Source organism: Stenella coeruleoalba (genome assembly GCF_951394435.1).
Source record: "Stenella coeruleoalba genome assembly, chromosome: 6".
In the NCBI taxonomy this organism is placed as follows: Eukaryota; Metazoa; Chordata; class Mammalia; order Artiodactyla; family Delphinidae; genus Stenella; species Stenella coeruleoalba.
In genome coordinates this window covers 28,777,236-28,799,774 of record NC_137151.1, presented here as the reverse complement: position 1 = coordinate 28,799,774, position 22,539 = coordinate 28,777,236, and the positions used below count along the sequence as shown (strand labels likewise).

Sequence of the window (22,539 nt, the reverse complement as noted above, 5' to 3'; positions counted from 1 at the left end):
GTATGCGTTTTTTCCTGAATATATTCAGGAAAAAACGCATACGCCCTTATTGGCCAAGTGCATCATTGTGGACGTTCTGCCTCTTTTCCTATGCTTTCAATGCAATTCCAGTCTACCTCCTGAAATCGGTTTCCTGCAATTCTGCCCCGATTTCAAGTCCTCTTGGCAGCCTTACTTCAGTCTATTTTTGGACGATACCTATCATTTATAACTCTGCAGGTTTGTGAATTACAGTGCCCCTGATCTCCTTTCTTCAACTCGCTTTCTTTTGAGCTGGCCGCAACACCGCAGGATGACTTCAGGCCCTAATCTGGTTCCGGCCCGGCACGCTGAGCCTTTGGTTATTTCCTCTTCCTGGTGGGAAACGAGAGTTAAATTTGCCCGTCCAGACACCTCCAGCTAGCCTCTCATTGGTTCTCACTATTCCTGTTCATCTTCCGCAGAAATTGCAAACTGGGCCAAACAGGAGGTTAAAGGGACTGACTCTCCAAGTGGGGAGAGTGTTAGTAAAGCGTCTGGAATGTTGCACCCGAGTACCAGGGGAGGAAAACTGAGACATATTTGAACACGTCTCCCGATCACATGGTTGATCAAACTCTAGGTTCCACATGCATGTTTTAGCTGAAGGAAGAATACCTTAAACCTTGGTAGTTGAAACCCGTGGAATGGGTACCATGCAATATGACTTCAAAGGGTCTTCATTTGCTCACCGAACCTCTCCAATCCTATCACTGCTGCGTTTATGCCCCTGTACACATGCTTGATTCTCTTTCGGAGACATAGCAATCCATAGGTTTTAAGATACTTACTAGTCAGGTACATTCTTAGGCGTTTAATATGCGGTGTTGAGTCCATTTCGTTGAGCAAGGAGTAGCTCTTGTCTATTCCATATTTGGCTTAAGGAACTTTATCTGTGCTCATTTCAATCTCTGGTTTTATGCAGCACCCCAACTCACCTTTACCCTTAAGCAAGCATAAGTTGGTTTTCTAAATTTGAGACCCTGTTCTGTTCTGTAATTCAGTTCCTCTGTAGCCAAGTTTCCATTCCGTGTATTACTGATATCTTATGATGTTTCTTTTTCTGTGTGACTTATTTCAGTTAGAATCATCATACCTGAATCCACTCATTGTGCTGCTAAGGGCCTGATGACACAGATTTCATTGCTGAGTGATATTGCTTTGTAAGTAAATACCACAACTTCTTTATCCATTTTTCACTTTCTGCGATGTTGAACTTGTACTGTAAACGAGGTTCTTGTAAACAGAGGCGTCCAAAACTTTGGGGTGGCTGTGTCTTTTTGATTTTAATTTCCCTAAGGTATAGGACCATAAGTGGAAGTGCCCTAGGCTCTGTTGCTTTGTTTTTTAGATGTTTCAGGAAACACCATACACTTCTCCCGAGTGGTTGTTGGCAATTTACATCCCGCCCATCAGCATAACAAGGCTCCCAGTTCTCCATGGCCTGTCCTGTCTTTCTGGATTTTACACTTTTTTCAGATGGCCCTTTTGACAGGGGGGAAGTGAGACTTCATTGTAGTGCAGATTTCCTTTGCAAGCTTGCTTGGTTGGCCAAAAAGGGCGTATGCGTTTTTTCCTGAATATATTCAGGAAAAAACGCATACGCCCTTTTTGGCCAAGTGCATCATTGTGGACGTTCTGCCTCTTTTCCTATGCTTTCAATGCAATTCCAGTCTACCTCCTGAAATCGGTTTCCTGCAATTCTGCCCCGCTTTCAAGTCCTCTTGGCAGCCTTACTTCAGTCTATTTTTGGACGATAGCTGTCATTTATAACTCTGCAGGTTTGTGAATTACAGTGCCCCTGAGCTCCTTTCTTCAACTCGCTTTCTTCTGAGCTGGCCGCAACACCGCAGGATGGCTTCAGGCCCTAATCTGGTTCCGGCCCGGCATGCTGAGCCTTTGGTTAATTCCTCTTCCTGGTGGGAAATGAGAGTTAAATTTGCCCGTCCAGACACCTCCAGCTAGCCTCTCATTGGTTCTCGCTATTCCTGTTCATCTTCCGCAGAAATTGCAAACTGGGCCAAACAGGAGGTTAAAGGGACTGACTCTCCAAGAGGGGAGAGTGTTAGTAATGCGTCTGGAATGTTGCACGCGAGTACCAGGGGAGGAAAACTGAGACATATTTGAACACGTCTCCCGATCACATGGTTGATCATACTCTAGGTTCCACATGCATGTTTTAGCTGAAGGAAGAATACCTTAAACCTGGGTAGTTGAAACCCGTGGAATGGGTACCATGCAATATGACTTCAAAGGGTCTTCATTTGCTCACCGAACCTCTCCAATCCTATCACTGCTGCGTTTATGCCCCTGTACACATGCTTGATTCTCTTTTGGAGACATAGCAATCCATAGGTTTTACGATACTTACTAGTCAGGTACATTCTTAGGCGTTTAATATGCGGTGTTGAGTCCATTTCGTTGAGCAAGGAGTAGCTCTTGTCTATTCCATATTTGACTTAAGGAACTTTATCTGTGCTCATTTCAATCTCTGGTTTTATGCAGCACCCCAACTCACCTTTACCCTTAAGCAAGCATAAGTTGGTTTCCTAATTTGAGACCCTGTTCTGTTCTGTAATTCAGTTCCTGTGTAGCCAAGTTTCCATTCCGTGTATTACTGATATCTTATGATGTTTCTTTTTCTGTGTGACTTATTTCAGTTAGAATCATCATACCTGAATCCACTCATTGTGCTTCTAAGGGCCTGATGACATAGATTTCATTGCTGAGTGATATTGCTTTGTAAGTAAATACCACAACTTCTTTATCCATTTTTCACTTTCTGCGATGTTGAACTTGTACTGTAAACGAGGTTCTTGTAAACAGAGGCGTCCCAAATTTTGGGGTGGCTGTGTCTTTTTGATTTTAATTTCCCTAAGCTATAGGACCATAAGTGGAAGTGCCCTAGGCTCTGTTGCTTTGTTTTTTAGATGTTTCAGGAAACACCATACACTTCTCCCGAGTGTCTGTTGGCAATTTACATCCCGCCCATCAGCATAACAAGGCTCCCAGTTCTCCATGGCCTGTCCTGCCTTTCTGGATTTTACACTTTTTTCAGATGGCCCTTTTGACCGGGGGGAAGTGAGACTTCATTGTAGTGCAGATTTCCTTTGCAAGCTTGCTTGGTTGGCCAAAAAGGGCGTATGCGTTTTTTCCTGAATATATTCAGGAAAAAACGCATACGCCCTTTTTGGCCAAGTGCATCATTGTGGACGTTCTGCCTCTTTTCCTATGCTTTCAATGCAATTCCAGTCTACCTCCTGAAATCGGTTTCCTGCAATTCTGCCCCGCTTTCAAGTCCTCTTGGCAGCCTTACTTCAGTCTATTTTTGGACGATAGCTGTCATTTATAACTCTGCAGGTTTGTGAATTACAGTGCCCCTGAGCTCCTTTCTTCAACTCGCTTTCTTGTGACCTGGCCGCAACACCGCAGGATGGCTTCAGGCCCTAATCTGGTTCCGGCCCGGCATGCTGAGCCTTTGGTTAATTCCTCTTCCTGGTGGGAAATGAGAGTTAAATTTGCCCGTCCAGACACCTCCAGCTAGCCTCTCATTGGTTCTCGCTATTCCTGTTCATCTTCCGCAGAAATTGCAAACTGGGCCAAACAGGAGGTTAAAGGGACTGACTCTCCAAGTGGGGAGAGTGTTAGTAAAGCGTCTGGAATGTTGCACCCGAGTACCAGGGGAGGAAAACTGAGACATATTTGAACACGTCTCCCGATCACATGGTTGATCATACTCTAGGTTCCACATGCATGTTTTAGCTGAAGGAAGAATACCTTAAACCTGGGTAGTTGAAACCCGTGGAATGGGTACCATGCAATATGACTTCAAAGGGTCTTCATTTGCTCACCGAACCTCTCCAATCCTATCACTGCTGCGTTTATGCCCCTGTACACATGCTTGATTCTCTTTCGGAGACATAGCAATCCATAGGTTTTAAGATACTTACTAGTCAGGTACATTCTTAGGCGTTTAATATGGGGTGTTGAGTCCATTTCGTTGAGCAAGGAGTAGCTCTTGTCTATTCCATATTTGGCTTAAGGAACTTTATCTGTGCTCATTTCAATCTCTGGTTTTATGCAGCACCCCAACTCACCTTTACCCTTAAGAAAGAATAAGTTGGTTTTCTAAATTTGAGACCCTGTTCTGTTCTGTAATTCAGTTCCTGTGTAGCCAAGTTTACATTCCGTGTATTACTGATATCTTATGATGTTTCTTTTTCTGTGTGACTTATTTCAGTGAGAATCATCATACCTGAATCCACTCATTGTGCTGCTAAGGGCCTGATGACACAGATTTCATTGCTGAGTGATATTGTTTTGTAAGTAAATACCACAACTTCTTTATCCATTTTTCACTTTCTGCGATGTTGAACTTGTACTGTAAACGAGGTTCTTGTAAACAGAGCCGTTCCAAACTTTGGGGTGGCTGTGTGTTTTTGATTTTAATTTCCCTAAGCTATAGGACCATAAGTGGAAGTGCCCTAGGTTCTGTTGCTTTGTTTTTTAGATGTTTCAGGAAACACCATACACTTCTCCCGAGTGGTTGTTGGCAATTTACATCCCGCCCATCAGCATAACAAGGCTCCCAGTTCTCCATGGCCTGTCCTGCCTTTCTGGATTTTACACTTTTTTCAGATGGCCCTTTTGACCGGGGGGAAGTGAGACTTCATTGTAGTGCAGATTTCCTTTGCAAGCTTGCTTGGTTGGCCAAAAAGGGCGTATGCGTTTTTTCCTGAATATATTCAGGAAAAAACGCATACGCCCTTTTTGGCCAAGTGCATCATTGTGGACGTTCTGCCTCTTTTCCTATGCTTTCAATGCAATTCCAGTCTACCTCCTGAAATCGGTTTCCTGCAATTCTGCCCCGCTTTCAAGTCCTCTTGGCAGCCTTACTTCAGTCTATTTTTGGACGATAGCTGTCATTTATAACTCTGCAGGTTTGTGAATTACAGTGCCCCTGAGCTCCTTTCTTCAACTCGCTTTCTTTTGAGCTGGCCGCAACACCGCAGGATGGCTTCAGGCCCTAATCTGGTTCCGGCACGGCACGCTGAGCCTTTGGTTATTTCCTCTTCCTGGTGGGAAATGAGAGTTAAATTTGCCCGTCCAGACACCTCCAGCTAGTCTCTCATTGGTTCTCGCTATTCCTGTTCATCTTCCGCAGAAATTGCAAACTGGGCCAAACAGGAGGTTAAAGGCGCTGACTCTCCAAGTGGGGAGAGTGTTAGTAAAGCGTCTGGAATGTTGCACCCGAGTACCAGGGGAGGAAAACTGAGACATATTTGAACACGTCTCCCGTTCACATGGTTGATCATACTCTGGGTTCCACATGCATGTTTTAGCTGAAGGAAGAATACCTTAAACCTGGAGATTTAAGACCCGTGTAATGGGTACCATGCAATATGACTTCAAAGGGTCTTCATTTGCTCACCGAACCTCTCCAATCCTATCACTGCTGCGTTTATGCCCCTGTACACATGCTTGATTCTCTTTCGGAGACATAGCAATCCATAGGTTTTAAGATACTTACTAGTCAGGTACATTCTTAGGCGTTTAATATGCGGTGTTGAGTCCATTTCGTTGAGCAAGGAGTAGCTCTTGTCTATTCCATATTTGACTTAAGGAACTTTATCTGTGCTCATTTCAATCTCTGGTTTTATGCAGCACCCCAACTCACCTTTCCCCTTAAGCAAGCATAAGTTGGTTTTCTAAATTTGAGACCCTGTTCTGTTCTGTAATTCAGTTCCTGTGTAGCCAAGTTTACATTCCGTGTATTACTGATATCTTATGATGTTTCTTTTTCTGTGTGACTTACTTCAGCTAGAATCATCATACCTGAATTCACTCATTGTGCTGTTAAGGGCCTGATGACACAGATTTCATTGCTGAGTGATATTGCTTTGTAACTAAATACCACAACTTCTTTATCCATTTTTCACTTTCTGCGATGTTGAACTTGTACTGTAAACGAGGTTCTTGTAAACAGAGCCGTTCCAAACTTTGGGGTGGCTGTGTCTTTTTGATTTTAATTTCCCTAAGGTATAGGACCATAAGTGGAAGTGCCCTAGGTTCTGTTGCTTTGTTTTTTAGATGTTTCAGGAAACACCATACACTTCTCCTGAGTGTCTCTTGGCAATTTACATCCCGCCCATCAGCATAACAAGGCTCCCTGTTCTCCATGGCCTGTCCTGCCTTTCTGGATTTTACACTTTTTTCAGATGGCCCTTTTGACCGGGGGGAAGTGAGACTTCATTGTAGTGCAGATTTCCTTTGCAAGCTTGCTTGGTTGGCCAAAAAGGGCGTATGCGTTTTATCCTGAATATATTCAGGAAAAAACGCATACGCCCTTTTTGGCCAAGTGCATCATTGTGGACGTTCTGCCTCTTTTCCTATGCTTTCAATGCAATTCCAGTCTACCTCCTGAAATCGGTTTCCTGCAATTCTGCCCCGCTTTCAAGTCCTCTTGGCAGCCTTACTTCAGTCTATTTTTGGACGATAGCTGTCATTTATAACTCTGCAGGTTTGTGAATTACAGTGCCCCTGAGCTCCTTTCTTCAACTCGCTTTCTTGTGACCTGGCCGCAACACCGCAGGATGGCTTCAGGCCCTAATCTGGTTCCGGCCCGGCATGCTGAGCCTTTGGTTAATTCCTCTTCCTGGTGGGAAATGAGAGTTAAATTTGCCCGTCCAGACACCTCCAGCTAGCCTCTCATTGGTTCTCGCTATTCCTGTTCATCTTCCGCAGAAATTGCAAACTGGGCCAAACAGGAGGTTAAAGGGACTGACTCTCCAAGTGGGGAGAGTGTTAGTAAAGCGTCTGGAATGTTGCACCCGAGTACCAGGGGAGGAAAACTGAGACATATTTGAACACGTCTCCCGATCACATGGTTGATCATACTCTAGGTTCCACATGCATGTTTTAGCTGAAGGAAGAATACCTTAAACCTGGGTAGTTGAAACCCGTGGAATGGGTACCATGCAATATGACTTCAAAGGGTCTTCATTTGCTCACCGAACCTCTCCAATCCTATCACTGCTGCGTTTATGCCCCTGTACACATGCTTGATTCTCTTTCGGAGACATAGCAATCCATAGGTTTTAAGATACTTACTAGTCAGGTACATTCTTAGGCGTTTAATATGGGGTGTTGAGTCCATTTCGTTGAGCAAGGAGTAGCTCTTGTCTATTCCATATTTGGCTTAAGGAACTTTATCTGTGCTCATTTCAATCTCTGGTTTTATGCAGCACCCCAACTCACCTTTACCCTTAAGAAAGAATAAGTTGGTTTTCTAAATTTGAGACCCTGTTCTGTTCTGTAATTCAGTTCCTGTGTAGCCAAGTTTACATTCCGTGTATTACTGATATCTTATGATGTTTCTTTTTCTGTGTGACTTATTTCAGTGAGAATCATCATACCTGAATCCACTCATTGTGCTGCTAAGGGCCTGATGACACAGATTTCATTGCTGAGTGATATTGTTTTGTAAGTAAATACCACAACTTCTTTATCCATTTTTCACTTTCTGCGATGTTGAACTTGTACTGTAAACGAGGTTCTTGTAAACAGAGCCGTTCCAAACTTTGGGGTGGCTGTGTGTTTTTGATTTTAATTTCCCTAAGCTATAGGACCATAAGTGGAAGTGCCCTAGGTTCTGTTGCTTTGTTTTTTAGATGTTTCAGGAAACACCATACACTTCTCCCGAGTGGTTGTTGGCAATTTACATCCCGCCCATCAGCATAACAAGGCTCCCAGTTCTCCATGGCCTGTCCTGCCTTTCTGGATTTTACACTTTTTTCAGATGGCCCTTTTGACCGGGGGGAAGTGAGACTTCATTGTAGTGCAGATTTCCTTTGCAAGCTTGCTTGGTTGGCCAAAAAGGGCGTATGCGTTTTTTCCTGAATATATTCAGGAAAAAACGCATACGCCCTTTTTGGCCAAGTGCATCATTGTGGACGTTCTGCCTCTTTTCCTATGCTTTCAATGCAATTCCAGTCTACCTCCTGAAATCGGTTTCCTGCAATTCTGCCCCGCTTTCAAGTCCTCTTGGCAGCCTTACTTCAGTCTATTTTTGGACGATAGCTGTCATTTATAACTCTGCAGGTTTGTGAATTACAGTGCCCCTGAGCTCCTTTCTTCAACTCGCTTTCTTTTGAGCTGGCCGCAACACCGCAGGATGGCTTCAGGCCCTAATCTGGTTCCGGCACGGCACGCTGAGCCTTTGGTTATTTCCTCTTCCTGGTGGGAAATGAGAGTTAAATTTGCCCGTCCAGACACCTCCAGCTAGTCTCTCATTGGTTCTCGCTATTCCTGTTCATCTTCCGCAGAAATTGCAAACTGGGCCAAACAGGAGGTTAAAGGCGCTGACTCTCCAAGTGGGGAGAGTGTTAGTAAAGCGTCTGGAATGTTGCACCCGAGTACCAGGGGAGGAAAACTGAGACATATTTGAACACGTCTCCCGTTCACATGGTTGATCATACTCTGGGTTCCACATGCATGTTTTAGCTGAAGGAAGAATACCTTAAACCTGGGTGGTTGAAACCCGTGGAATGCGTACCATGCAATATGACTTCAAAGGGTCTTCATTTGCTCACCGAACCTCTCCAATCCTATCACTGCTGCGTTTATGCCCCTGTACACATGCTTGATTCTCTTTCAGAGACATAGCAATCCATAGGTTTTAAGATACTTACTAGTCAGGTACATTCTTAGGCGTTTAATATGCGGTGTTGAGTCCATTTCGTTGAGCAAGGAGTAGCTCTTGTCTATTCCATATTTGGCTTAAGGAACTTTATCTGTGCTCATTTCAATCTCTGGTTTTATGCAGCACCCCAACTCACCTTTACCCTGAAGCAAGCATAAGTTGGTTTTCTAAATTTGAGACCCTGTTCTGTTCTGTAATTCAGTTCCTCTGTAGCCAAGTTTCCATTCCGTGTATTACTGATATCTTATGATGTTTCTTTTTCTGTGTGACTTATTTCAGTTAGAATCATCATACCTGAATCCACTCATTGTGCTGCTAAGGGCCTGATGACATAGATTTCATTGCTGAGTGATATTGCTTTGTAAGTGAATACCACAACTTCTTTATCCATTTTTCACTTTCTGCGATGTTGAACTTGTACTGTAAACGAGGTTCTTGTAAACAGAGCCGTTCCAAGCTTTGGGGTGGCTGTGTCTTTTTGATTTTAATTTCCCTAAGCTATAGGACCGTAAGTGGAAGTGCCCTAGGCTCTGTTGCTTTGTTTTTTAGATGTTTCAGGAAACACCATACACTTCTCCCGAGTGGTTGTTGGCAATTTACATCCCGCCCATCAGCATAACAAGGCTCCCAGTTCTCCATGGCCTGTCCTGCCTTTCTGGATTTTACACTTTTTTCAGATGGCCTTTTTGACCGGGGGGAAGTGAGACTTCATTGTAGTGCAGATTTCCTTTGCAAGCTTGCTTGGTTGGCCAAAAAGGGCGTATGCGTTTTTTCCTGAATATATTCAGGAAAAAACGCATACGCCCTTTTTGGCCAAGTGCATCATTGTGGACGTTCTGCCTCTTTTCCTATGCTTTCAATGCAATTCCAGTCTACCTCCTGAAATCGGTTTCCTGCAATTCTGCCCCGCTTTCAAGTCCTCTTGGCAGCCTTACTTCAGTCTATTTTTGGACGATAGCTGTCATTTATAACTCTGCAGGTTTGTGAATTACAGTGCCCCTGAGCTCCTTTCTTCAACTTGCTTTCTTTTGAGCTGGCCGCAACACCGCAGGATGGCTTCAGGCCCTAATCTGTTTCCGGCACGGCACGCTGAGCCTTTGGTTATTTCCTCTTCCTGGTGGGAAATGAGAGTTAAATTTGCCCGTCCAGACACCTCCAGAGAGTCTCTCATTGGTTCTCGCTATTCCTGTTCATCTTCCGCAGAAATTGCAAACTGGGCCAAACAGGAGGTTAAAGGCGCTGACTCTCCAAGTGGGGAGAGTGTTAGTAAAGCGTCTGGAATGTTGCACCCGAGTACCAGGGGAGGAAAACTGAGACATATTTGAACACGTCTCCCGTTCACATGGTTGATCATACTCTGGGTTCCACATGCATGTTTTAGCTGAAGGAAGAATACCTTAAACCTGGAGAGTTAAGACCCCTGTAATGGGTACCATGCAATATGACTTCAAAGGGTCTTCATTTGCTCACCGAACCTCTCCAATCCTATCACTGCTGCGTTTATGCCCCTGTACATATGCTTGATTCTCTTTCGGAGACATAGCAATCCATAGGTTTTAAGATACTTACTAGTCAGGTACATTCTTAGGCGCTTAATATGCGGTGTTGAGTCCATTTCGTTGAGCAAGGAGTAGCTCTTGTCTATTCCATATTTGACTTAAGGAACTTTATCTGTGCTCATTTCAATCTCTGGTTTTATGCAGCACCCCAACTCACCTTTCCCCTTAAGCAAGCATAAGTTGGTTTTCTAAATTTGAGACCCTGTTCTGTTCTGTAATTCAGTTCCTGTGTAGCCAAGTTTACATTCCGTGTATTACTGATATCTTATGATGTTTCTTTTTCTGTGTGACTTACTTCAGTTAGAATCATCATACCTGAATCCACTCATTGTGCTGCTAAGGGCCTGATGACACAGATTTCATTGCTGAGTGATATTGCTTTGTAACTAAATACCACAACTTCTTTATCCATTTTTCACTTTCTGCGATGTTGAACTTGTACTGTAAACGAGGTTCTTGTAAACAGAGCCGTTCCAAACTTTGGGGTGGCTGTGTCTTTTGATTTTAATTTCCCTAAGGTATAGGACCATAAGTGGAAGTGCCCTAGGTTCTGTTGCTTTGTTTTTTAGATGTTTCAGGAAACACCATACACTTCTCCCGAGTGGTTGTTGGCAATTTACATCCCGCCCATCAGCATAACAAGGCTCCCTGTTCTCCATGGCCTGTCCTGCCTTTCTGGATTTTACACTTTTTTCAGATGGCCCTTTTGACCGGGGGGAAGTGAGACTTCATTGTAGTGCAGATTTCCTTTGCAAGCTTGCTTGGTTGGCCAAAAAGGGCGTATGGTTTTTTCCTGAATATATTCAGGAAAAAACGCATACGCCCTTTTTGGCCAAGTGCATCATTGTGGACGTTCTGCCTCTTTTCCTATGCTTTCAATGCAATTCCAGTCTACCTCCTGAAATCGGTTTCCTGCAATTCTGCCCCGCTTTCAAGTCCTCTTGGCAGCCTTACTTCAGTCTATTTTTGGACGATACCTGTCATTTATAACTCTGCAGGTTTGTGAATTACAGTGCCCCTGAGCTCCTTTCTTCAACTCGCTTTCTTTTGAGCTGGCCGCAACACCGCAGGATGACTTCAGGCCCTAATCTGGTTCCGGTACGGCACGCTGAGCCTTTGGTTATTTCCTCTTCCTGGTGGGAAATGAGAGTTAAATTTGCCCGTCCAGACACCTCCAGCTAGCCTCTCATTGGTTCTCACTATTCCTGTTCATCTTCCGCAGAAATTGCAAACTGGGCCAAACAGGAGGTTAAAGGGACTGACTCTCCAAGTGGGGAGAGTGTTAGTAAAGCGTCTGGAATGTTGCACCCGAGTACCAGGGGAGGAAAACTGAGACATATTTGAACACGTCTCCCGATCACATGGTTGATCATACTCTAGGTTCCACATGCATGTTTTAGCTGAAGGAAGAATACCTTAAACCTGGGTGGTTGAAACCCGTGGAATGGGTACCATGCAATATGACTTCAAAGGGTCTTCATTTGCTCACCAAACCTCTCCAATCCTATCACTGTTGCGTTTATGCCCCTGTACACATGCTTGATTCTCTTTCGGAGACATAGCAATCCATAGGTTTTAAGATACTTACTAGTCAGGTACATTCTTAGGCGTTTAATATGCGGTGTTGAGTCCATTTCGTTGAGCAAGGAGTAGCTCTTGTCTATTCCATATTTGGCTTAAGGAACTTTATCTGTGCTCATTTCAATCTCTGGTTTTATGCAGCACCCCAACTCACCTTTACCCTGAAGCAAGCATAAGTTGGTTTTCTAAATTTGAGACCCTGTTCTGTTCTGTAATTCAGTTCCTCTGTAGCCAAGTTTCCATTCCGTGTATTACTGATATCTTATGATGTTTCTTTTTCTGTGTGACTTATTTCAGTTAGAATCATCATACCTGAATCCACTCATTGTGCTGCTAAGGGCCTGATGACATAGATTTCATTGCTGAGTGATATTGCTTTGTAAGTGAATACCACAACTTCTTTATCCATTTTTCACTTTCTGCGATGTTGAACTTGTACTGTAAACGAGGTTCTTGTAAACAGAGCCGATCCAAACTTTGGGGTGGCTGTGTCTTTTTGATTTTAATTTCCCTAAGCTATAGGACCATAAGTGGATGTGCCCTAGGCTCTGTTGCTGTGTTTTTTAGATGTTTCAGGAAACACCATACACTTCTCCCGAGTGTCTGTTGGCAATTTACATCCCGCCCATCAGCATAACAAGGCTCCCAGTTCTCAATCGCCTGTTGCCTTTCTGGATTTTACACTTTTTTCAGATGGCCCTTTTGACCGGGGGGAAGTGAGACTTCATTGTAGTGCAGATTTCCTTTGCAAGCTTGCTTGGTTGGCCAAAAAGGGCGTATGCGTTTTGTCCTGAATATATTCAGGAAAAAACGCATACGCCCTTTTTGGCCAAGTGCATCATTGTGGACGTTCTGCCTCTTTTCCTATGCTTTCAATGCAATTCCAGTCTACCTCCTGAAATCGGTTTCCTGCAATTCTGCCCCGCTTTCAAGTCCTCTTGGCAGCCTTACTTCAGTCTATTTTTGGACGATAGCTGTCATTTATAACTCTGCAGGTTTGTGAATTACAGTGCCCCTGAGCTCCTTTCTTCAACTCGCTTTCTTGTGACCTGGCCGCAACACCGCAGGATGGCTTCAGGCCCTAATCTGGTTCCGGTACGGCACGCTGAGCCTTTGGTTATTTCCTCTTCCTGGTGGGAAATGAGAGTTAAATTTGCCCGTCCAGACACCGCCAGCTAGCCTCTCATTTGTTCTCGCTATTCCTGTTCATCTTCCGCAGAAATTGCAAACTGGGCCAAACAGGAGGTTAAAGGCGCTGACTCTCCAAGTGGGGAGAGTGTTAGTAAAGCGTCTGGAATGTTGCACCCGAGTACCAGGGGAGGAAAACTGAGACATATTTGAACACATCTCCCGTTCACATGGTTGATCATACTTGGGTTCCACATGCATGTTTTAGCTGAAGGAAGAATACCTTAAACCTGGAGAGTTGAGACCCGTGGAATGGGTACCATGCAATATGACTTCAAAGGGTCTTCATTTGCTCACCGAACCTCTCCAATCCTATCACTGCTGCGTTTATGCCCCTGTACACATGCTTGATTCTCTTTTGGAGACATAGCAATCCATAGGTTTTACGATACTTACTAGTCAGGTACATTCTTAGGCGTTTAATATGCGGTGTTGAGTCCATTTCGTTGAGCAAGGAGTAGCTCTTGTCTATTCCATATTTGACTTAAGGAACTTTATCTGTGCTCATTTCAATCTCTGGTTTTATGCAGCACCCCAACTCACCTTTCCCCTTAAGCAAGCATAAGTTGGTTTTCTAAATTTGAGACCCTGTTCTGTTCTGTAATTCAGTTCCTGTGTAGCAAGTTTACATTCCGTGTATTACTGATATCTTATGATGTTTCATTTTCTGTGTGACTTATTTCAGTTAGAATCATCATACCTGAATCCACTCATTGTGCTGCTAAGGGCCTGATGACACAGATTTCATTGCTGAGTGATATTGCTTTGTAAGTAAATACCACAACTTCTTTATCCATTTTTCACTTTCTGCGATGTTGAACTTGTACTGTAAACGAGGTTCTTGTAAACAGAGCCGTTCCAAACTTTGGGGTGGCTGTGTCTTTTTGATTTTAATTTCCCTAAGCTATAGGACCATAAGTGGAAGTGCCCTAGGCTCTGTTGCTTTGTTTTTTAGATGTTTCAGGAAACACCATACACTTCTCCCGAGTGGTTGTTGGCAATTTACATCCCGCCCATCAGCATAACAAGGCTCCCAGTTCTCCATGGCCTGTCCTGCCTTTCTGGATTTTACACTTTTTTCAGATGGCCCTTTTGACCGGGGGGAAGTGAGACTTCATTGTAGTGCAGATTTCCTTTGCAAGCTTGCTTGGTTGGCCGAAAAGGGCGTATGCGTTTTTTCCTGAATATATTCAGGAAAAAACGCATACGCCCTTTTTGGCCAAGTGCATCATTGTGGACGTTCTGCCTCTTTTCCTATGCTTTCAATGCAATTCCAGTCTACCCCCTGAAATCGGTTTCCTGCAATTCTGCCCCGCTTTCAAGTCCTCTTGGCAGCCTTACTTCAGTCTATTTTTGGACGATAGCTGTCATTTATAACTCTGCAGGTTTGTGAATTACAGTGCCCCTGAGCTCCTTTCTTCAACTCGCTTTCTTCTGAGCTGGCCGCAACACCGCAGGATGGCTTCAGGCCCTAATCTGGTTCCGGTACGGCACGCTGAGCCTTTGGTTATTTCCTCTTCCTGGTGGGAAATGAGAGTTAAATTTGCCCGTCCAGACACCTCCAGCTAGCCTCTCATTTGTTCTCGCTATTCCTGTTCATCTTCCGCAGAAATTGCAAACTGGGCCAAACAGGAGGTTAAAGGCGCTGACTCTCCAAGTGGGGAGAGTGTTAGTAAAGCGTCTGGAATGTTGCACCCGAGTACCAGGGGAGGAAAACTGAGACATATTTGAACACGTCTCCCGATCACATGGTTGATCATACTCTAGGTTCCACATGCATGTTTTAGCTGAAGGAAGAATACCTTAAACCTGGAGAGTTGAGACCCGTGGAATGGGTACCATGCAATATGACTTCAAAGGGTCTTCATTTGCTCACCGAACCTCTCCAATCCTATCACTGCTGCGTTTATGCCCCTGTACACATGCTTGATTCTCTTTTGGAGACATAGCAATCCATAGGTTTTACGATACTTACTAGTCAGGTACATTCTTAGGCGTTTAATATGCGGTGTTGAGTCCATTTCGTTGAGCAAGGAGTAGCTCTTGTCTATTCCATATTTGACTTAAGGAACTTTATCTGTGCTCATTTCAATCTCTGGTTTTATGCAGCACCCCAACTCACCTTTACCCTTAAGCAAGCATAAGTTGGTTTTCTAAATTTGAGACCCTGTTCTGTTCTGTAATTCAGTTCCTGTGTAGCCAAGTTTACATTCCGTGTATTACTGATATCTTATGATGTTTCTTTTTCTGTGTGACTTATTTCAGTTAGAATCATCATACCTGAATCCACTCATTGTGATGCTAAGGGCCTGATGACATAGATTTCATTGCTGAGTGATATTGCTTTGTAAGTAAATACCACAACTTCTTTATCCATTTTTCACTTTCTGCGATGTTGAACTTGTACTGTAAACGAGGTTCTTGTAAACAGAGGCGTCCCAAACTTTGGGGTGGCTGTGTCTTTTGATTTTAATTTCCCTAAGGTATAGGACCATAAGTGGAAGTGCCCTAGGTTCTGTTGCTTTGTTTTTTAGATGTTTCAGGAAACACCATACACTTCTCCCGAGTGGTTGTTGGCAATTTACATCCCGCCCATCAGCATAACAAGGCTCCCTGTTCTCCATGGCCTGTCCTGCCTTTCTGGATTTTACACTTTTTTCAGATGGCCCTTTTGACCGGGGGGAAGTGAGACTTCATTGTAGTGCAGATTTCCTTTGCAAGCTTGCTTGGTTGGCCAAAAAGGGCGTATGGTTTTTTCCTGAATATATTCAGGAAAAAACGCATACGCCCTTTTTGGCCAAGTGCATCATTGTGGACGTTCTGCCTCTTTTCCTATGCTTTCAATGCAATTCCAGTCTACCTCCTGAAATCGGTTTCCTGCAATTCTGCCCCGCTTTCAAGTCCTCTTGGCAGCCTTACTTCAGTCTATTTTTGGACGATACCTGTCATTTATAACTCTGCAGGTTTGTGAATTACAGTGCCCCTGAGCTCCTTTCTTCAACTCGCTTTCTTTTGAGCTGGCCGCAACACCGCAGGATGACTTCAGGCCCTAATCTGGTTCCGGTACGGCACGCTGAGCCTTTGGTTATTTCCTCTTCCTGGTGGGAAATGAGAGTTAAATTTGCCCGTCCAGACACCTCCAGCTAGCCTCTCATTGGTTCTCACTATTCCTGTTCATCTTCCGCAGAAATTGCAAACTGGGCCAAACAGGAGGTTAAAGGGACTGACTCTCCAAGTGGGGAGAGTGTTAGTAAAGCGTCTGGAATGTTGCACCCGAGTACCAGGGGAGGAAAACTGAGACATATTTGAACACGTCTCCCGATCACATGGTTGATCATACTCTAGGTTCCACATGCATGTTTTAGCTGAAGGAAGAATACCTTAAACCTGGGTGGTTGAAACCCGTGGAATGGGTACCATGCAATATGACTTCAAAGGGTCTTCATTTGCTCACCAAACCTCTCCAATCCTATCACTGTTGCGTTTATGCCCCTGTACACATGCTTGATTCTCTTTCGGAGACATAGCAATCCATAGGTTTTAAGATACTTACTAGTCAGGTACATTCTTAGGCGTTTAATATGCGGTGTTGAGTCCATTTCGTTGAGCAAGGAGTAGCTCTTGTCTATTCCATATTTGGCTTAAGGAACTTTATCTGTGCTCATTTCAATCTCTGGTTTTATGCAGCACCCCAACTCACCTTTACCCTGAAGCAAGCATAAGTTGGTTTTCTAAATTTGAGACCCTGTTCTGTTCTGTAATTCAGTTCCTCTGTAGCCAAGTTTCCATTCCGTGTATTACTGATATCTTATGATGTTTCTTTTTCTGTGTGACTTATTTCAGTTAGAATCATCATACCTGAATCCACTCATTGTGCTGCTAAGGGCCTGATGACATAGATTTCATTGCTGAGTGATATTGCTTTGTAAGTGAATACCACAACTTCTTTATCCATTTTTCACTTTCTGCGATGTTGAACTTGTACTGTAAACGAGGTTCTTGTAAACAGAGCCGATCCAAACTTTGGGGTGGCTGTGTCTTTTTGATTTTAATTTCCCTAAGCTATAGGACCATAAGTGGATGTGCCCTAGGCTCTGTTGCTGTGTTTTTTAGATGTTTCAGGAAACACCATACACTTCTCCCGAGTGTCTGTTGGCAATTTACATCCCGCCCATCAGCATAACAAGGCTCCCAGTTCTCAATCGCCTGTTGCCTTTCTGGATTTTACACTTTTTTCAGATGGCCCTTTTGACCGGGGGGAAGTGAGACTTCATTGTAGTGCAGATTTCCTTTGCAAGCTTGCTTGGTTGGCCAAAAAGGGCGTATGCGTTTTGTCCTGAATATATTCAGGAAAAAACGCATACGCCCTTTTTGGCCAAGTGCATCATTGTGGACGTTCTGCCTCTTTTCCTATGCTTTCAATGCAATTCCAGTCTACCTCCTGAAATCGGTTTCCTGCAATTCTGCCCCGCTTTCAAGTCCTCTTGGCAGCCTTACTTCAGTCTATTTTTGGACGATAGCTGTCATTTATAACTCTGCAGGTTTGTGAATTACAGTGCCCCTGAGCTCCTTTCTTCAACTCGCTTTCTTGTGACCTGGCCGCAACACCGCAGGATGGCTTCAGGCCCTAATCTGGTTCCGGTACGGCACGCTGAGCCTTTGGTTATTTCCTCTTCCTGGTGGGAAATGAGAGTTAAATTTGCCCGTCCAGACACCGCCAGCTAGCCTCTCATTTGTTCTCGCTATTCCTGTTCATCTTCCGCAGAAATTGCAAACTGGGCCAAACAGGAGGTTAAAGGCGCTGACTCTCCAAGTGGGGAGAGTGTTAGTAAAGCGTCTGGAATGTTGCACCCGAGTACCAGGGGAGGAAAACTGAGACATATTTGAACACATCTCCCGTTCACATGGTTGATCATACTTGGGTTCCACATGCATGTTTTAGCTGAAGGAAGAATACCTTAAACCTGGAGAGTTGAGACCCGTGGAATGGGTACCATGCAATATGACTTCAAAGGGTCTTCATTTGCTCACCGAACCTCTCCAATCCTATCACTGCTGCGTTTATGCCCCTGTACACATGCTTGATTCTCTTTTGGAGACATAGCAATCCATAGGTTTTACGATACTTACTAGTCAGGTACATTCTTAGGCGTTTAATATGCGGTGTTGAGTCCATTTCGTTGAGCAAGGAGTAGCTCTTGTCTATTCCATATTTGACTTAAGGAACTTTATCTGTGCTCATTTCAATCTCTGGTTTTATGCAGCACCCCAACTCACCTTTCCCCTTAAGCAAGCATAAGTTGGTTTTCTAAATTTGAGACCCTGTTCTGTTCTGTAATTCAGTTCCTGTGTAGCAAGTTTACATTCCGTGTATTACTGATATCTTATGATGTTTCATTTTCTGTGTGACTTATTTCAGTTAGAATCATCATACCTGAATCCACTCATTGTGCTGCTAAGGGCCTGATGACACAGATTTCATTGCTGAGTGATATTGCTTTGTAAGTAAATACCACAACTTCTTTATCCATTTTTCACTTTCTGCGATGTTGAACTTGTACTGTAAACGAGGTTCTTGTAAACAGAGCCGTTCCAAACTTTGGGGTGGCTGTGTCTTTTTGATTTTAATTTCCCTAAGCTATAGGACCATAAGTGGAAGTGCCCTAGGCTCTGTTGCTTTGTTTTTTAGATGTTTCAGGAAACACCATACACTTCTCCCGAGTGGTTGTTGGCAATTTACATCCCGCCCATCAGCATAACAAGGCTCCCAGTTCTCCATGGCCTGTCCTGCCTTTCTGGATTTTACACTTTTTTCAGATGGCCCTTTTGACCGGGGGGAAGTGAGACTTCATTGTAGTGCAGATTTCCTTTGCAAGCTTGCTTGGTTGGCCGAAAAGGGCGTATGCGTTTTTTCCTGAATATATTCAGGAAAAAACGCATACGCCCTTTTTGGCCAAGTGCATCATTGTGGACGTTCTGCCTCTTTTCCTATGCTTTCAATGCAATTCCAGTCTACCCCCTGAAATCGGTTTCCTGCAATTCTGCCCCGCTTTCAAGTCCTCTTGGCAGCCTTACTTCAGTCTATTTTTGGACGATAGCTGTCATTTATAACTCTGCAGGTTTGTGAATTACAGTGCCCCTGAGCTCCTTTCTTCAACTCGCTTTCTTCTGAGCTGGCCGCAACACCGCAGGATGGCTTCAGGCCCTAATCTGGTTCCGGTACGGCACGCTGAGCCTTTGGTTATTTCCTCTTCCTGGTGGGAAATGAGAGTTAAATTTGCCCGTCCAGACACCTCCAGCTAGCCTCTCATTTGTTCTCGCTATTCCTGTTCATCTTCCGCAGAAATTGCAAACTGGGCCAAACAGGAGGTTAAAGGCGCTGACTCTCCAAGTGGGGAGAGTGTTAGTAAAGCGTCTGGAATGTTGCACCCGAGTACCAGGGGAGGAAAACTGAGACATATTTGAACACGTCTCCCGATCACATGGTTGATCATACTCTAGGTTCCACATGCATGTTTTAGCTGAAGGAAGAATACCTTAAACCTGGAGAGTTGAGACCCGTGGAATGGGTACCATGCAATATGACTTCAAAGGGTCTTCATTTGCTCACCGAACCTCTCCAATCCTATCACTGCTGCGTTTATGCCCCTGTACACATGCTTGATTCTCTTTTGGAGACATAGCAATCCATAGGTTTTACGATACTTACTAGTCAGGTACATTCTTAGGCGTTTAATATGCGGTGTTGAGTCCATTTCGTTGAGCAAGGAGTAGCTCTTGTCTATTCCATATTTGACTTAAGGAACTTTATCTGTGCTCATTTCAATCTCTGGTTTTATGCAGCACCCCAACTCACCTTTACCCTTAAGCAAGCATAAGTTGGTTTTCTAAATTTGAGACCCTGTTCTGTTCTGTAATTCAGTTCCTGTGTAGCCAAGTTTACATTCCGTGTATTACTGATATCTTATGATGTTTCTTTTTCTGTGTGACTTATTTCAGTTAGAATCATCATACCTGAATCCACTCATTGTGATGCTAAGGGCCTGATGACATAGATTTCATTGCTGAGTGATATTGCTTTGTAAGTAAATACCACAACTTCTTTATCCATTTTTCACTTTCTGCGATGTTGAACTTGTACTGTAAACGAGGTTCTTGTAAACAGAGGCGTCCCAAACTTTGGGGTGGCTGTGTCTTTTTGATTTTAATTTCCCTAAGCTATAAGACCATAAGTGGCAGTGCCCTAGGCTCTGTTGCTTTGTTTTTTAGATGTTTCAGGAAACACCATACACTTCTCCCGAGTGTCTGTTGGCAATTTACATCCCGCCCATCAGCATAACAAGGCTCCCAGTTCTCCATGGCCTGTCCTGCCTTTCTGGATTTTACACTTTTTTCAGATGGCCCTTTTGACCGGGGGGAAGTGAGACTTCATTGTAGTGCAGATTTCCTTTGCAAGCTTGCTTGGTTGGCCAAAAAGGGCGTATGCGTTTTTTCCTGAATATATTCAGGAAAAAACGCATACGCCCTTTTTGGCCAAGTGCATCATTGTGGACGTTCTGCCTCTTTTCCTATGCTTTCAATGCAATTCCAGTCTACCTCCTGAAATTGGTTTCCTGCAATTCTGCCCCGCTTTCAAGTCCTCTTGGCAGCCTTACTTCAGTCTATTTTTGGACGATAGCTGTCATTTATAACTCTGCAGGTTTGTGAATTACAGTGCCCCTGAGCTCCTTTCTTCAACTCGCTTTCTTTTGAGCTGGCCGCAACAGCGCAGGATGGCTTCAGGCCCTAATCTGGTTCCGGTACGGCACGCTGAGCCTTTCGTTATTTCCTCTTCCTGGTGGGAAATGAGAGTTAAATTTGCCCGTCCAGACACCTCCAGCTAGCCTCTCATTTGTTCTCGCTATTCCTGTTCATCTTCCGCAGAAATTGAAAACTGGGCCAAACAGGAGGTTAAAGGCGCTGACTCTCCAAGTGGGGAGAGTGTTAGTAAAGCGTCTGGAATGTTGCACCCGAGTACCAGGGGAGGAAAACTGAGACATATTTGAACACGTCTCCCGTTCACATGGTTGATCATACTTGGGTTCCACATGCATGTTTTAGCTGAAGGAAGAATACCTTAAACCTGGAGAGTTGAGACCCGTGGAATGGGTACCATGCAATATGACTTCAAAGGGTCTTCATTTGCTCACCGAACCTCTCCAATCCTATCACTGCTGCGTTTATGCCCCTGTACACATGCTTGATTCTCTTTCGGAGACATAGCAATCCATAGGTTTTAAGATACTTACTAGTCAGGTACATTCTTAGGCGTTTAATATGCGGTGTTGAGTCCATTTCGTTGAGCAAGGAGTGGCTCTTGTCTATTCCATATTTGGCTTAAGGAACTTTATCTGTGCTCATTTCAATCTCTGGTTTTATGCAGCAACCCAACTCACCTTTCCCCTTAAGCAAGCATAAGTTGGTTTTCTAAATTTGAGAACCTGTTCTGTTTTGGAATTCAGTTCCTGTGTAGCCAAGTTTACATTCCGTGTATTAGTGATATCTTATGATGTTTCTTTTTCTGTGTGACTTATTTCAGTTAGAATCATCGTACCTGAATCTACTCATTATGCTGCTACGTGCCTGATGACATAGATTTCATTGCTGAGTGATACTGCATTGTACGTAAGTACCACAAGTTCTTTATCCATTTTTCACTTTCTGTGATGTTGAACTTGTACTGTAAACGAGGTTCTTGTAAACAGAGCCGTTCCAAACTTTGGGGTGGCTGTGTCTTTTTGATTTTAATTTCCCTAAGCTATAGGACCATAAGTGGAAGTGCCCTAGGCTCTCTTGCTTTGTTTTTTAGATGTTTCAGGAAACACCATACACTTCTCCCAAGTGTCTGTTGGCAATTTACATCCCGCCCATCAGCATAACAAGGCTCCCAGTTCTCCATGGCCTGTCCTGCCTTTTTTGATTTTACACTTTTTTCAGATGGCCCTTTTGACCAGGGGGAAGTGAGACTTCATTGTAGTGCAGATTTCCTTTGCAAGCTTGCTTGGTTGGCCAAAAAGGGCGTATGCGTTTTTTCCTGAATATATTCAGGAAAAAACGCATACGCCCTTTTTGGCCAAGTGCATCATTGTGGACGTTCTGCCTCTTTTCCTATGCTTTCAATGCAATTCCAGTCTACCTCCTGAAATCGGTTTCCTGCAATTCTGCCCCGCTTTCAAGTCCTCTTGGCAGCCTTACTTCAGTCTATTTTTGGACGATAGCTGTCATTTATAACTCTGCAGGTTTGTGAATTACAGTGCCCCTGAGCTCCTTTCTTCAACTCGCTTTCTTCTGAGCTGGCCGCAACACCGCAGGATGGCTTCAGGCCCTAATCTGGTTCCGGTACGGCACGCCGAGCCTTTGGTTATTTCCTCTTCCTGGTGGGAAATGAGAGTTAAATTTGCCCGTCCAGACACCTCCAGCTAGCCTCTCATTTGTTCTCGCTATTCCTGTTCA

General features: G+C 44.0%; 1 long non-coding RNA gene across 1 annotated transcript in view; it reads left to right on the top strand.

Moving 5' to 3' along the window:
* Window positions 1-2,752, top strand: part of LOC307187746 — a 432,323-nt gene extending 429,571 nt beyond the window's left edge. The window contains exon 4 of the long non-coding RNA XR_013828697.1: window positions 2,683-2,752. This is a non-coding gene — a long non-coding RNA (uncharacterized lncRNA). The remainder of the gene's footprint in view (window positions 1-2,682) is intronic.
* Window positions 2,753-22,539: the final 19,787 nt, after the last annotated feature.